The sequence below is a fragment of the Prunus dulcis genome, chromosome 6, assembly GCF_902201215.1.
Source record: "Prunus dulcis chromosome 6, ALMONDv2, whole genome shotgun sequence".
Classification (NCBI taxonomy): Eukaryota; Viridiplantae; Streptophyta; class Magnoliopsida; order Rosales; family Rosaceae; genus Prunus; species Prunus dulcis.
The window spans coordinates 22,184,984-22,198,937 of NC_047655.1; positions in this window are offsets into that span (position 1 = coordinate 22,184,984).

A 13,954-nucleotide genomic window follows, 5' to 3' on the forward strand; every position below is an offset into this window, starting at 1 on the left:
GGCCTTGGACCTTGGGTCTCTGGAAAATAAAATAATTAATTTTTAATTTTCGGATTTCTTTTGGCATAAGTTAAATTCAAACCAGAAAGACTTATCTTTTTGTTTGAATTTGAACATGTATAATTGATACCAACTGCTATTTTGAAGGGGTGTAATTCTATTATAAAACCACAAGTCCTAGGCCATAAGACTAATCTCTTTTTCCTTAAACTATCTCATATTATTTTAAAGGTACCAACTGTATTGGAGAGAAGCACACCAACGTTCGCCAGAATTCAAGGATCCGGTGCTGGACCCTTGAATTATAGATAGTTGAATCCTGGGAGATAGACGCATGTTGAACTTCAAGCACTGAGAAGAGGCGAAATTCTGTCTTTAGGACATTGCGAATACGCAAGCCTCTATCTTCAATAAAAGTCAGTATTCTGTACTTAATTTATATTTGCACATTTATACAGATTTCGTACTTTTGCTACTGTTTATATTTTAAGAGTTGTGCAATAATATAGTGATCCTATAGTATAAAACATTTACTGATTATTTTCTAACAATCTAAAGACAGAATCTTATCCTTAATGGAAGAATCTGTAAGTAGCGTGAAGATGACTGATATAGTCAATGTCAGCGGCGTCAAAACTCATGTTAAGGAACCAGAGAAGTTCAAAAGGGTGGATTTCAAACGCTGGCAACAGAAAATGCTGTTTTACTTGACAACACTGAATTTGGCTCATGTAGTCAAAGAGGAAGTTCCTGTGGCAACAGAGAATCCGATACCTGCAGCCAAATTAAATGCTATTGATGCTTGGAAACATTTTGAGTTTCTCTGCAGGAATTATATTCTCAGTTCATTGGATGATACCTTGTATGATGTTTATTCTTCATACAAGACTGCCAAGGAATTGTGGGAGTCTCTCGAAAAAAAGTACAGAACAGAGGTTGCTGGTACAAAGAAATTTGTCATTGGGAAATTTCTGAATTACAAAATGATAGACTCCAAGTCAGTGGTTAATCAAGTGGAAGAACTCCAGATCATTATGCATGAACTGCATAATGAAAACATGATCATGAACGAGAACTTTCAAGTGGGTTCGATCATAGAGAAGTTGCCTCCTTCCTGAAATGATTTCAAGATCTATCTGAAACACAAGAAATCTGACATGACCCTGGATGATTTGGTTCTGAAACTAAGAGTTGAACAGGATCACAGAATTATTGCGAAAGTGGATGGTGCTTCCTCTAAAGCCAAAGTCAACATTGTTGAAGGCAAAGTCTCTGCTGGAAAGCCAAAATACAATTCCCAGAAAAATAAAGGCAAGTCCTATTTTAAAATAGCACCAAACAGCAAGAATTTTAAGAAAATAAAAGGGAGTTGCTGGGTGTGTGGAAAAGTTGGACACAAGGCACAAGATTGTCGCCACAAGAAAGATGGAGTTTCTGCCAAGTCTGCCAATAATCAAGCAAATGTAACTGAAGATGTTTTGGCTGCTGTAGTGTCTGAAACGAATATGGTTTTAGATACAAAAGATTGGTGGATTGATACTGGTGCAACCAAGCACATATGTGGCGACAAGAGCATGTTCTCTACATACCAAGAAATTTCTGGTGGAGAACAACTCTACATGGGAAATTCCTCAACTGCTGCCATTGCTGGAAAAGGAAAGGTGCTGCTGAAATTTACCTCTGGGAAGGAACTAGCCCTTCTAGATGTACTTCATGTCCCTGATATTAGGAAGAACTTAGTGTCTGGTCCATTGCTCAGCAATAAGGGCTTTAAACTAGTGTTCGAATCAGACAAGTTTGTTCTCACTAAAGGGGGAATGTTTGTGGGAAAGGGTTATTTGGCTGAGGGTTTGTTCAAACTTAATGTATTGGCTACAAATGCTATTAATAAAATAAATAAGGCTTCCGTTTACATTGTTGAGTCTTGTGATATTTGGCATGCTAGATTAGGACATGTTAATTTCCGTTGTTTAGATAGAATGATCAATTTAAGGTTGCTGCCAAACTTTAAAATTGATCACAACAATAAATGTGAAATATGCACAGAATCAAAATTTGCAAGGCAAAGTTTCAAATCTGTTTTTGGAAGATCTAATGAGTTGTTAGGTTTGATTCATTCAGATCTTTGTGATTTTAAATCAACACCAACTCGTGGAGGAAAGAATTATTATATTACTTTCATTGATGATTGCAGTAAATTTTGCTATGTCTATCTGATAAATAGCAAGGATGAGGCTTTGAATATGTTCAAGACATATAAAGCTGAAGTTGAAAATCAATTAGAGAGAAAAATTAAAGCTCTAAGATCTGATAGAGGAGAAGAGTATGAGTCTATAGCCTTCTCTGAATTTTGTGCTCAACATGGAATAGTTCATCAAACAACAGCTCCATATACACCTCAACAAAATGGTGTTGCTGAAAGAAAAAATCGAACTTTCAAGGACATGATCAACTCCATGTTGAATAGTTCAGGGCTTCCACACAATTTGTGGGGTGAAGCCTTATTTACTGCAAATACAATCTTGAACAAAATTCCACATAAGAAGACTAATAAACCTCCTTATGAAGTGTGGAAAGGTAGAATTCCTACATATAAAACCCTTAAAGTGTGGGGTTGCCTTGCAAAAGTTCAAGTACCCTTGCCAAAACGAGTTAAACTTAGACCAAAAACAGTAGATTGTGCATTCATTGGTTTTGCAAACAATAGTACAGCCTATAGATTCTTAGTGGTTAAATCAGAAATTTCTGATATTCATGTTAATACTATCATAGAATCTGTAGATGCAGAATTTTTTGAACATATTTATCCCTACAAAGAAAATAGGTCCTGTCCAACTAGAAAAAGATCACTTGAACCAACTCAAAGTGACATTCCTTCTTCATCAAGGGTTCATGAAAATGAAATGGAACCAAGAAGAGGAAGTAGAACGAAAATCCCAAGAAATTTTGGACCTGATTTTCTAACCTTCTTGTCAGAAGCTGAACCACAAACATACAAGGAAGCGATGACTTCCAGTGAGGCTACCTTTTGGAAGGAAGCAATTAAAAGTGAGATGGATTCCATTTTACAAAATTATACCTAGCAATTGGTTGATTTACCACCTGGTAATAAACCAATTGGTCATAAATGGATATTCAAAAAGAAATTGAAGGCTGATGGTTCTATAGACAAATATAAGGCACGTCTAGTAGCAAAAGGCTATAGACAAAAAGAAGGGCTGGATTACTTTGATACATATTCACCTGTATCAAGAATCTCATCTATAAAAATATTAATTTCCATAGCAGCCATACAGAAATTGGAGATACATCAAATGGATGTTAAAACCGCCTTTTTGAATGGAGAATTAGATGAAGAAGTCTATATGGAACAACCAGAAGGGTTTGTGGTTAAAGGACAAGAAAAGAAAGTGTGCAAATTAATTAAGTCATTGTATGGACTTAAACAAGCACCAAAAATGTGGCATGAAAAATTTGATCATGTTATGCTGTCAAATGGTTTTAAGATCAATGAGAGTGACAAATGCGTATATGTAAAGAGTTTCAAGAACTCATGTGTCATAGTATGTTTATACGTTGATGACATGCTCATAATGGGTACTAACAAAGATATCATTAATTCTACAAAGAAAATGTTGTGTTCAAGTTTTGATATGAAGGACCCGGGACTTGTAGATATCATACTTGGAATTAGAGTTCAAAGAACCAAACAAGGTTATTTTTTGACTCAATCCCATTATGCAGAAAAAATACTTAGGAAATTTGGTCACTTTGATGATCCATCCGTTGTGACCCCTTTTGATCCATCAATTCATCTAGCTAAAAATAATGGAGATGCAGTATCTCAGCTAGAATATTCACAAGTGATTGGAAGCTTAATGTATATGATGAATAGTACAAGGCTTGATTTAGCTTATGCAGTGAGCTGGCTTAGTCGATATACTAGTAATCCATCTTATGATCATTGGAAGGCTTTGATTAGAGTGCTACAATTTATTAAAGGCACAATAAGTTATGGTTTGCATTACACAAGTTACCCACCAGTTTTAGAAGGATATAGTGATGCAAACTGGATTTCTGGTGAAAGTGAAACGAAATCCACTAGTGGCTATGTTTTTGTATGTGGAGGGGCAACAGTAGCTTGGAAGTCAACCAAGAAAACGTGTATAGCACGGTCAACTATGGAATCAAAATTCATAGCTTTGGACAAGGCTGCTGAAGAAGCAGAATGGCTTCGAAACTTTATGGAAGATATACCGTTATTGCCTGAACCGATAACTGCAGTATGTATTCATTGTGATAATATGGCAGCTATTGCAAGAGCCAAAAATAAGATATACAATGGCACATCAAGGCATATAAGGCGAAGACATAGCACAATTAGACAGTTGCTCAAAGATGGAATAATCTCATTAGATTATGTAAAGTCAAAGGAAAACATAGCTGATCCTTTGACAAAAGGCCTACCTAGAGAGCAAATTAAATATGCGTCGAGGGGAATGGGTTTAATGTCAATTTCATAATGAGCTAACCGAATGGAACCCTAACCTAGCTGATTGGAGATCCCATGGTCTAGGTTCAATAGGCAAACTGGTTGGGAATGGCTCAAGGTATGAACACACTATTTACTCATTCCTATGATCAATGTGTGTTGTCTGCAGAATTTTTTAGGGTATGTTTTATACAAAACATTTAATGACGTTAATATTTTGATATTCAAAAGAAGTATGGCAGAATACTTTTAATTAACGTTACCTATATAGGAGTAAATGTGGGGTCGCATTTATGAGAATTACATGACTACATTCTCTAAAGCTCCTATAAGACCGGGATTTGTTCAAGACCAAAATGAACACAACCGCATGAACTTAAGTGTGTAAAGTTTTAATACATGTGTGGCGTATTGTTTCGGTTTACTACAAAACGATGAACAGTTCAAGGCTATGATTTCCACTGATTCATTAAGTAGATCCGATACGTCTACACTAGGGAAAGTTCAAGTCCAAAAGACACTTTTCCTGCTGTGTATTTTATCTAATTTCTTCTCCAGTTTTTGAGTCTGCATGTTTTATTTTCAAAAACAAATTTGCATTTCAAATGTGGGGTATTGTTGGAAGTTTGAAAGCAAATGTTCCACATTGGAGAAAACAAAAGGTTCCATATGCTTTATAAGCATGAAACCTTGACATCAACTAAATAAAGATTGGTGGGCTGATGGGCTTGGTAGTGAAGACTATCATGGTTGGCTTGCTTGATTAATATTAATATTTAAATAATCAAGACTTGGGCCTTGGGTCTCTGGAAAATAAAATAATTAATTTTTAATTTTCGGATTTCTTTTGGCATAAGTTAAATTCAAACCAGAAAGACTTATCTTTTTGTTTGAATTTGAACAGGTATAACTGATACCAATTGCTATTTTGAAGGGGTGTAATTCTATTATAAAATCACAAGTTCTAGGCCATAAGACTAATCTCTTTTCCTTAAACTATCTCATATTATTTTAAAGTTACCAACTGTATTGGAGAGAAGCACACCAACGTTCGCCAGAATTCAAGGATCCAGTGCTGGACCCTTGAATTATAGATAGTTGAATCCTTGGAGATAGACACATGTTGAACTTCAAGCACTGAGAAGAGGCGAAATTCTGTCTTTAGGATATTGCGAATACGCAAGCCTCTATCTTCAATAAAAGTCAATATTCTGCACTTAATTTATATTTGCACATTTATACAGATTTCGTACTTTTGCTACTATTTATATTTTAAGAGTTGTGCAATAATATAGTGATCCTATAGTATAAAACATTTACTGATTATTTTCTAACACAGTGTTCACGGCCCCACTTAATATTTCCCCTTTCACTAACAATGATCATATAAAACAAGCAACCCCGAGCTTAAATCTCTGGCCTTTCTCTATTGTTGAGATGGGAGGTTGTTTGTTGCCCTTGTCTGTACAAAATCCCTGCCATTTGATATAAATATATATTACAAGCGATATTGAGAAAGTGGTTTTTTTTTTATACAAGTGATTATTAGTTTTTTGACACATTAAGATTCGAATATGAAACTACTGATCCGTAAAAAAATACACTTTTTTATTGGATTAGAACCCGTTGGCATCTTGCAATTTAATTAGTTGAGTTTCACATATCAAAGTTTATTTCTAATCACAAAATATTTTCAGCATGCTAATGTAATGGTTTCAAGGTTTTGGTAAACTGGGACCACACTTTTTTGAACTTTGTATTTGGGCTGCAAAAAAGTCCCCCCAAGAATACTCCTTTTTGTTAGACAACTGAGAGATTGAGCCCAAATAGAAACTTATAGCATATGGTATGTTGTAATTGGACAAAACATGTTACTCATTGTGTCACGTGACAAGTTAATCTCTATTGAAGTAGTAAACTAGTAGTGCATGCGTTAGAGGTATTGTAAGATCATATTAAATATTTCCAAGATAGATAATTATGCAGGAAATCATTGTCCTAATTACCCCATCAAATCCGAATTTTCATTATCACATTAAATCTTAAGTCTTCTAGCACGTGCATCACGGATGCCAATTAGGGGTGGACATGAGTTGAATTGAGTCGGTTTTGGTCCCAATTCATATATAGCGGTTTATGATTTATTGGACTCAAAATCCGCTTATTATTAAGCCAACCCAACCCTTTTATGATCGAGTTAACTCAAAATTAAGTTATTTTTAAATTTTGGTTCCAACTCATGCATAGCGGTTTATGATTTCTTGGACCTAATACTAGCTTATTATCAGACCAATTCAACCCAACCCAACCATCTAATGATTGAGTTGATCCAAAATTGTTCCCACGCCTAATGCCAATTGGCTTTTTATTTATTGAGAAATTATATTTTCATAAATTGTTTTATTTCTTAACATTTTGATTAATTAATGGTATTATTGAGATTATATATAGATGACATAATATCCTTCAACTAGTTATCAAATCAATTCACCCATAGTTTTTTGGAATAAAATGCACTTTTAACCGGATGAAATATGCATGGTATATGTACAATGTAAAAAGAAAAGGCAATAATTTCATCAACAAAAAAAGAAGAAGAAAAGGCAATAAACTGAAATACATCCTCGAACTCTCCAAGCAACTTCCATGTAAAAGGAAGAAGAAAAAATTACATAGAATCTCCATATCGTTACAATTAATGGTGTTAATAATACTTCTTGCGACCTAAATCTAAATGGCATACTCGTTCGATATTTACAGCAACATTTTTTTAAAAACTTTGGGTAAGATGATGCACTGATTTCATATACCCGTCAACGTTTTGGTCATGTAAAAGTTGATGATGAAATTGGATGCACTGATTTCTGTTGTGCCTCAGCCTCAAATTTAAACAAGCATTCTTTTCTTCTAATTCTTTGATCCTTTTTAAATTGCAAGCCATGCTCTTACCAAGAGAAGCAAGACGACAATGCAGCCGGTCTATCACAAAGGCAAGCAATAGAGACAACACAATGAGAGTGGTTTCAGGACTCAAATGGCCCATCATCCCACGCTTCTGAATCATCACGAGAAAGATGATATTCCCCACGAGTTTCAGCATAGCGGTCCCCTAGCAGCTGCGGTTGATCTCATCGAGGCTCGACATCTTCGTCTTTTTTAAAGGCGCTTCGAGCAAAACTAAGAGTATGAGAACCATATCAATTAAAATCGTGAGTAGTACTACCGGAACCATAATGGAAGTTGGAAGGTTTAGAGTGTATGTGTTTAGGTATATTTATATGTTGAAGTTACGTACATATTTTTATACATAGGTTGTATTTATAGAAGAAACTCTATCCTAGAGTTATTAGGAGACCTATTTTGGTAAGGAATTCAAATGGGCCGGGTCAATACTATCAAAAACTTATGGTGGTTTGTGAATTGGATCAACCAACAGGCCGAAGCCCACTCTCTCACTTTTTATCTCTGTCTTTCCCTCTCTCAACGTTGTTTGGCAGATCGATGGGAATCTCTTCGGAGATTTTGTCCCCCAAAAACAAAAAAAAGAAGAGAGATCCCATTGCCTCATTGGAGATCTTTGGAGGTTTCAGAAAAGATTTAAATATGTTTTTCCTACTTGAGGGAAGTACATGAAGGCCTACCGCAAACCTGTCTCTTGGTTTTCCACTCCACATGTGTCCATAAACACACATGGTGCAATTTGATGTACCTTTGTTGTTTCTCATGTGCAGCTTTTATGCAAAATAATATTTTTATCAAAGATAACGGTTGCATAAGTTAGATCCATGACATTCTTTTGTCCTCCTTTTGTCTTTCCTGGTGAGGCAATGAACCATGTCATGTATTTGGACATTGTTATTAGCATCAAATTCAAATAAGTACGTTGATATCATACATTTTAATTTTATGGGTTAAAATAATCCTAACTTTGTACGTACAATACTATAAATATTATAGTTCTCGTCATAAAGAAAAAGGCTGGAATGTAGAAATGGTGTTGGTCAAGTTTAGGTATACTTAGGGCACCTTAAATTTCATTAAAATAATTTATTACTTGAATTAGTTTGTTACTAAATGTACATTGAAAGTTTGATGGCAATGGCATCTCTAATAAATATGATCTTTAACAACCTTATGCATATATGGGCATACCTGTACCTGTAATCTTGCTCTCATTGGCATTCTCTTCACCTTACATCTATCTCTGCGGTTTGTTTATTTAAGTAAGCCCAAGATTAGCTTCAAAATCAAGCTTGTGAGTTCCTTTCCTTCTTTGATAATATTAAAATGGTCCCTGTGTTTTATCTCATAGGCCAATTTAGTCCATGTGTTATCAATTTGGCCAATTTGGTCCTCGTGCTTGTATATGTTAGTCAATGTGGTCAATTTCCTTCAAAATATATAATATAAAATATTTAAAATTAATTTAAAAAAATAGAATGTTTTTTTTTTTTTAAATTTCACCTTCCCCAATTTCACGCACACACCTCAACCACCTCCCAAACCCAGCCACCCTCACCACCACCACTCCAACCCCAAACCATAGCCACCCTCACCACCATTCCAACCCCACCTAACCACAACAACTCTCTCTCTCTCTCTCTCTCTCTCTCTCTCTCTCTCTCTCTCTCGCGGCTTCCTCTCTGACAAATCACGAAGATCTTCATAGCCGGTCACTGTAACCTTGATGGCTCTACTGCCAATTGATCATCCTCGCTGCAGCAAAAGTCAACGATATTCAGGCCAATGGATCGGAGATGAGAGAGAGATGAAGGGTAGAGTATGAAAAAATCTTAAACATAAGAGAGAAGAAAAATTGCAACAAGAAAACAGTAGGCATCAATTCAACTAAAAACCCTTTTCTTTTCTTTTTTTTCCTACAGGAATCGAGACGATTTGAGGTTGAGGTTGTGTGGGTTTTAATCATTTTAGCATTATTATTATTTGAGTTTAAATCTTTATAATTAATTACATATTTTCAAATTAATTTTAAATGTTTTTATTTATTTATAGGTTTTAACATAATTTTGACAGAAAGGATCAAATTTGTTAACATATACAAACACAGGGACTAAATTGGCCGATAAGGTAAAACACAAGGACTATTTCGACATTTAAGCCTTAATACAATGTTTAAGTTTAGTAGGTTACTTTGTGATACATTTAATGAAGGCCATGTTCTACATGAGGAAAAGGGTACCCAAATTTGCATGCTTTTGAAGAATAGAGTAAAATTTGTGAGCCAGTTGGTAAATCCACAATTGGGCATGGAAATTTGCTTTGTAGGAATTGTGGTGGGTGGTGGGTGGTAGAATCATTCTGTTTTGTTTTGGTTACCGAGACAAAAGACAAAATGAGATAACACCATGCTTGTCTACTAGCAGTCTTTTTTTTTTTTTTTGGTTGGTATGCACAACAAACAATTATGAAAAATTGTCATGTGGACTCATTTCAACATATGCCAACCACCCAATTTCGCAAAATTAAAGTTGTGATTAGACCTTGGCAATCAAAAGGAAAAATGTTGGACGATCCAATGATGCACAATGCGAGTACCGAAAAAAGAGCAAAAAAAAAAAAAGAAGAAAAGGGATCCGGCAAAAATGGAAATTTTTATCTATGACGGTAGTATCGTTTTTCATGCTGTTAACTCCGTCTCATTATTATAGAGTGCTGCTAAACGAATCTTAAAATTAACTGAGTACACCATACTACCAAACTATTTATTGAATTACTAATTTACCCTGATATAAAATGACCAAAAAGTATATATTGAATTGTGAAACAAATAAAATTTTAATAAGTACATCTTACTCATTATATTCATCCCTTATCATACGTAGAAAAGTCTTCGTATTGCTTGGTGCTCACGAATAATGCAGCGAGTATTAGTTTAGTTTAGGATTGGTATTACGAAATTAAAGATTTTGAAGAAACCCAAAATCTGAAAAGATGGCACAAATTCATGTAAAAAGAGAAACTTGGTTTAGGATTGGTATTAAAATGTTGTATCATGGCTATTTGTGGTAGTTAAATGAGGTATACTTAGTTAATTTTACATTTTGATTAAAATATTGGGGTTAACTTAAATTATAAGGTGTACTCAGTTAATTTTAAAGTTCGTTTAGCATCACTCTTATTATATCATGTGTAGTATTAAATATGTCACGGTATTAGTGTTATCATCTCCAATCCGATATAATCCAATGCGATATGATCCAAATCTATCTCGTAATCGAGTTGAATCTCAACCAGTAAACACCACCTTTAGTACCATCATTAACGAATTTTACACATGTTAAGACTGTGTGGCGGTATTACGATGACAAGGATAAAATTGAGGAGGGTAGGTTTGAAACAAAGGAAAGAGGTTAAGGATCATAAAGGGTGTGGGCCTAGAGGTTTCGATATATTATGAAGAGGAGAGTGATAGGTGGGCCTGGGCTAGACATAATTGAATGGTGGAGGCCCACTTTGGAAGGTAGTAGTACTGTTTCCACTTGGGGAAAACAACCTCTTTTGAAGCATAGCCTCGTCCCACTTCCATTATTAGAAGGTTTTTATTTGGCAATGCCAACCATTTGCTCTCCCACTCATTGTCTTAAGAAAATAAATCCTTCTTTCATGAGGAGAGATTAGACGTGTAGAGCCAGATTTCGTATAAATTGCTATTGGGTTGGGTTGGGTTGTGTTGGGGCTTGTTGGGAATTTTGTCTGGTGCTTTGTGACGTGACCACCTTTTTTCACCTCTCCTCTCTCTTGGGCCCCTACCCTCTCTGACACAACAACCCCTTCTCATAATTATAAAAAAATGTAGATTTTTTTTTTTGGTGAACAAAACTACAAAAACTTAATTACCAGAATTAAATGTAAGTTTTTCTAACTGTTACTATATTGGGTTTGACTGAATTAAACTGTACACAGAACCCGTTTGAGACTGTTTCTATATGAAATACTTTCTATTCGATTAAGGTATACTAGCCTTTTGTGATTCTGGATGGAGGGATACTTTATTGTCTAGTTAGATGTTGTTGATGTATTCCTGATTGTATTTATACTTCTACTCATAAGCACTTTTTATGCGACAAATGTATTCTAGTTTTTTACGACTCTAGTTGACGGAATACCTTATTGTCTAGATAATTAATATGATTATAATTTTTTTTTGGGAGTAAATTTATAAAATGTGGTGCGTAGACTGTCGGCACTCATTATCTTTATATTAGAAGAAGACAGCCAAAATTTGCAATTATATATGTAAAAATTCATAACCTTTTTTGTACAGAATAGTCGACATCTAGAATATTGACTAAAAACGCAAAACTAAAGAATTGTAAAATCTTTTCCTATTCCATTCCTTTTAAATTTTTTTCTCTTTAAATTTGTTTTGGCTTGTCTTGCTTGTTCCTATTCTCTCTCCTCTAAAAACAAATGTATTTTTCCTGAATATTTTAATACCAAATATTATTTTATTCACTGAAAATATCTTTGCTTAACATAAAGCAAATAGAGAGTTTAGTGTTGATGATGTCAAGCATGATGTTATCTCTTAATCTACGAATCTATCTGCCAATCTATCCAGGCTTTGAGTTGGCTTCCAGCATTCAAGTTAGAACTTAGACCCACACGCGCGTCTATAGACTGCTTATCACGCTCCTATTCCTATTTTTCTATAAACGTATCGCAATTATTTTTCTTTTTATGTCATTTACCAAACCATGAAAACATATCCTAAGAAAATGACTTAAGCAACTTTGATTAAACCCGACTGAATATGAAACAAGTAATAAGATTAAGTTTGATCAATAATAAATAATATTTCTTGGTTGAAATTTATAGGTAAAACATATGTCTCAAAACATTACAATCCTAAACCATCTTATAGCAGGTACAATCGGAAACGTCATTCACGAACTGATAAAGAAGGCCTCTTACGATGAAGCAAATGGGACTGTTGAAATTCAGCATCATAATTCTTTGCACATATAAGACTTTCCTTCAACATGTACTGGTTCAAAACCGAAAAGTACTACAATCCTTGCATTCCATAATAGCCGCAAACCAACACGGGGCACTCACAACAGCAACTCGTCGACGACCACCAAACCCATAAAGTATCCAAGACATCAGATTTGCCAAAACGCCCGTCCTTTGAGGCAAAATCCAAGGAGAGAAGAACCACACATATCCAAAATAGATATGAAAACTAAAATATGCTAATCAAAAAACACTAAACCAAACCAACAAAGTAATGTTGAGAAGTCAACTAAATCCCAAATATATTTGGGATTGAGTGATTTGCCAAATTATATGTAATTGATTGTATATGATTTGCTTTCCTTTACTAGTCTCTTGATTGTAGGAAACTTGGGTATAGATACCCTTAACAGTGTAAAGAGAAAACAAGCAAGTAATCAAACATTCTTCTTTTGATTACAATTTTACATGGTATCAGAGCTAGGAGAAAACCTAGCTCTTGTTTTTCTCTTTACCGTCAAAAATCCCAGCTTCCTCCTTCTTTGTTTTCGTTAGTTCTCTGCCATGGCTAATGACAAAGAAGTTGAAACTTCTTCCAAGGATGGAAACAAGTCTGAAGTTTCCAACCCTTTTTTCATTCATCACTCTGACCATCCTGGCATGGTTCTTGTATCCAAACCATTGAATGGAGACAACTATGGGACATGGTGTCGTTCCATGCGAATCTCCTTGAGTGCCAAGAACAAACTTGGTTTTGTTGATGGCACTGTCAAGAAGCCTTCAAAGAAAACCGATCCTGATGAGTTCTCTCTTTGGCAACGTTGCAATGATATGATCCTATCTTGGATCTTGAATTCCCTTGATCAAGACATAGCTGATAGCGTCATCTACTCTGACACTGCTCATGATATATGGGAAGATTTGAAGGAGCGCTTCTCTCAAAGCAACGTTCCTCGAATTTTCCAGATCCAACGTGACATTGCTTCCCTTACTCAAGATCAAATGTCGGTTGCCGCTTATTACACAAGACTTAAGGGACTATGGGATGAGTTGGCATCATACAGTGATGTGCCGACTTGTACCTGTGGTGCCATGAAAGATCATGCTGAACGTGATGAGAGGAATAGGGTGATGCAATTTCTCATGGGTCTGAATGATTCATATGCTGCTGCTCGTGGACAGATTCTTCTTATGCAGCCCCTACCATCCATACGCAACATCTATTCCTTAATTTCCCAAGAGGAGAAGCAACGACAACTGGGGACTCCTCATACTACCTTGGAACCTGCTGCAATGGCTGTTCGCCAACACCAGAGACCTTCGAATTCTAATCGTAAGCCTCTTCACTGCACTCACTGCGATCGGGATCATCACACAATTGATACCTGTTATAAACTTCATGGCTATCCTCCTGGGCATCGACTGCACAAATCCAACCGAAACAAGAAAGGCTCAAGTTCCTCTGCCAATCACGTGCAGAACAAT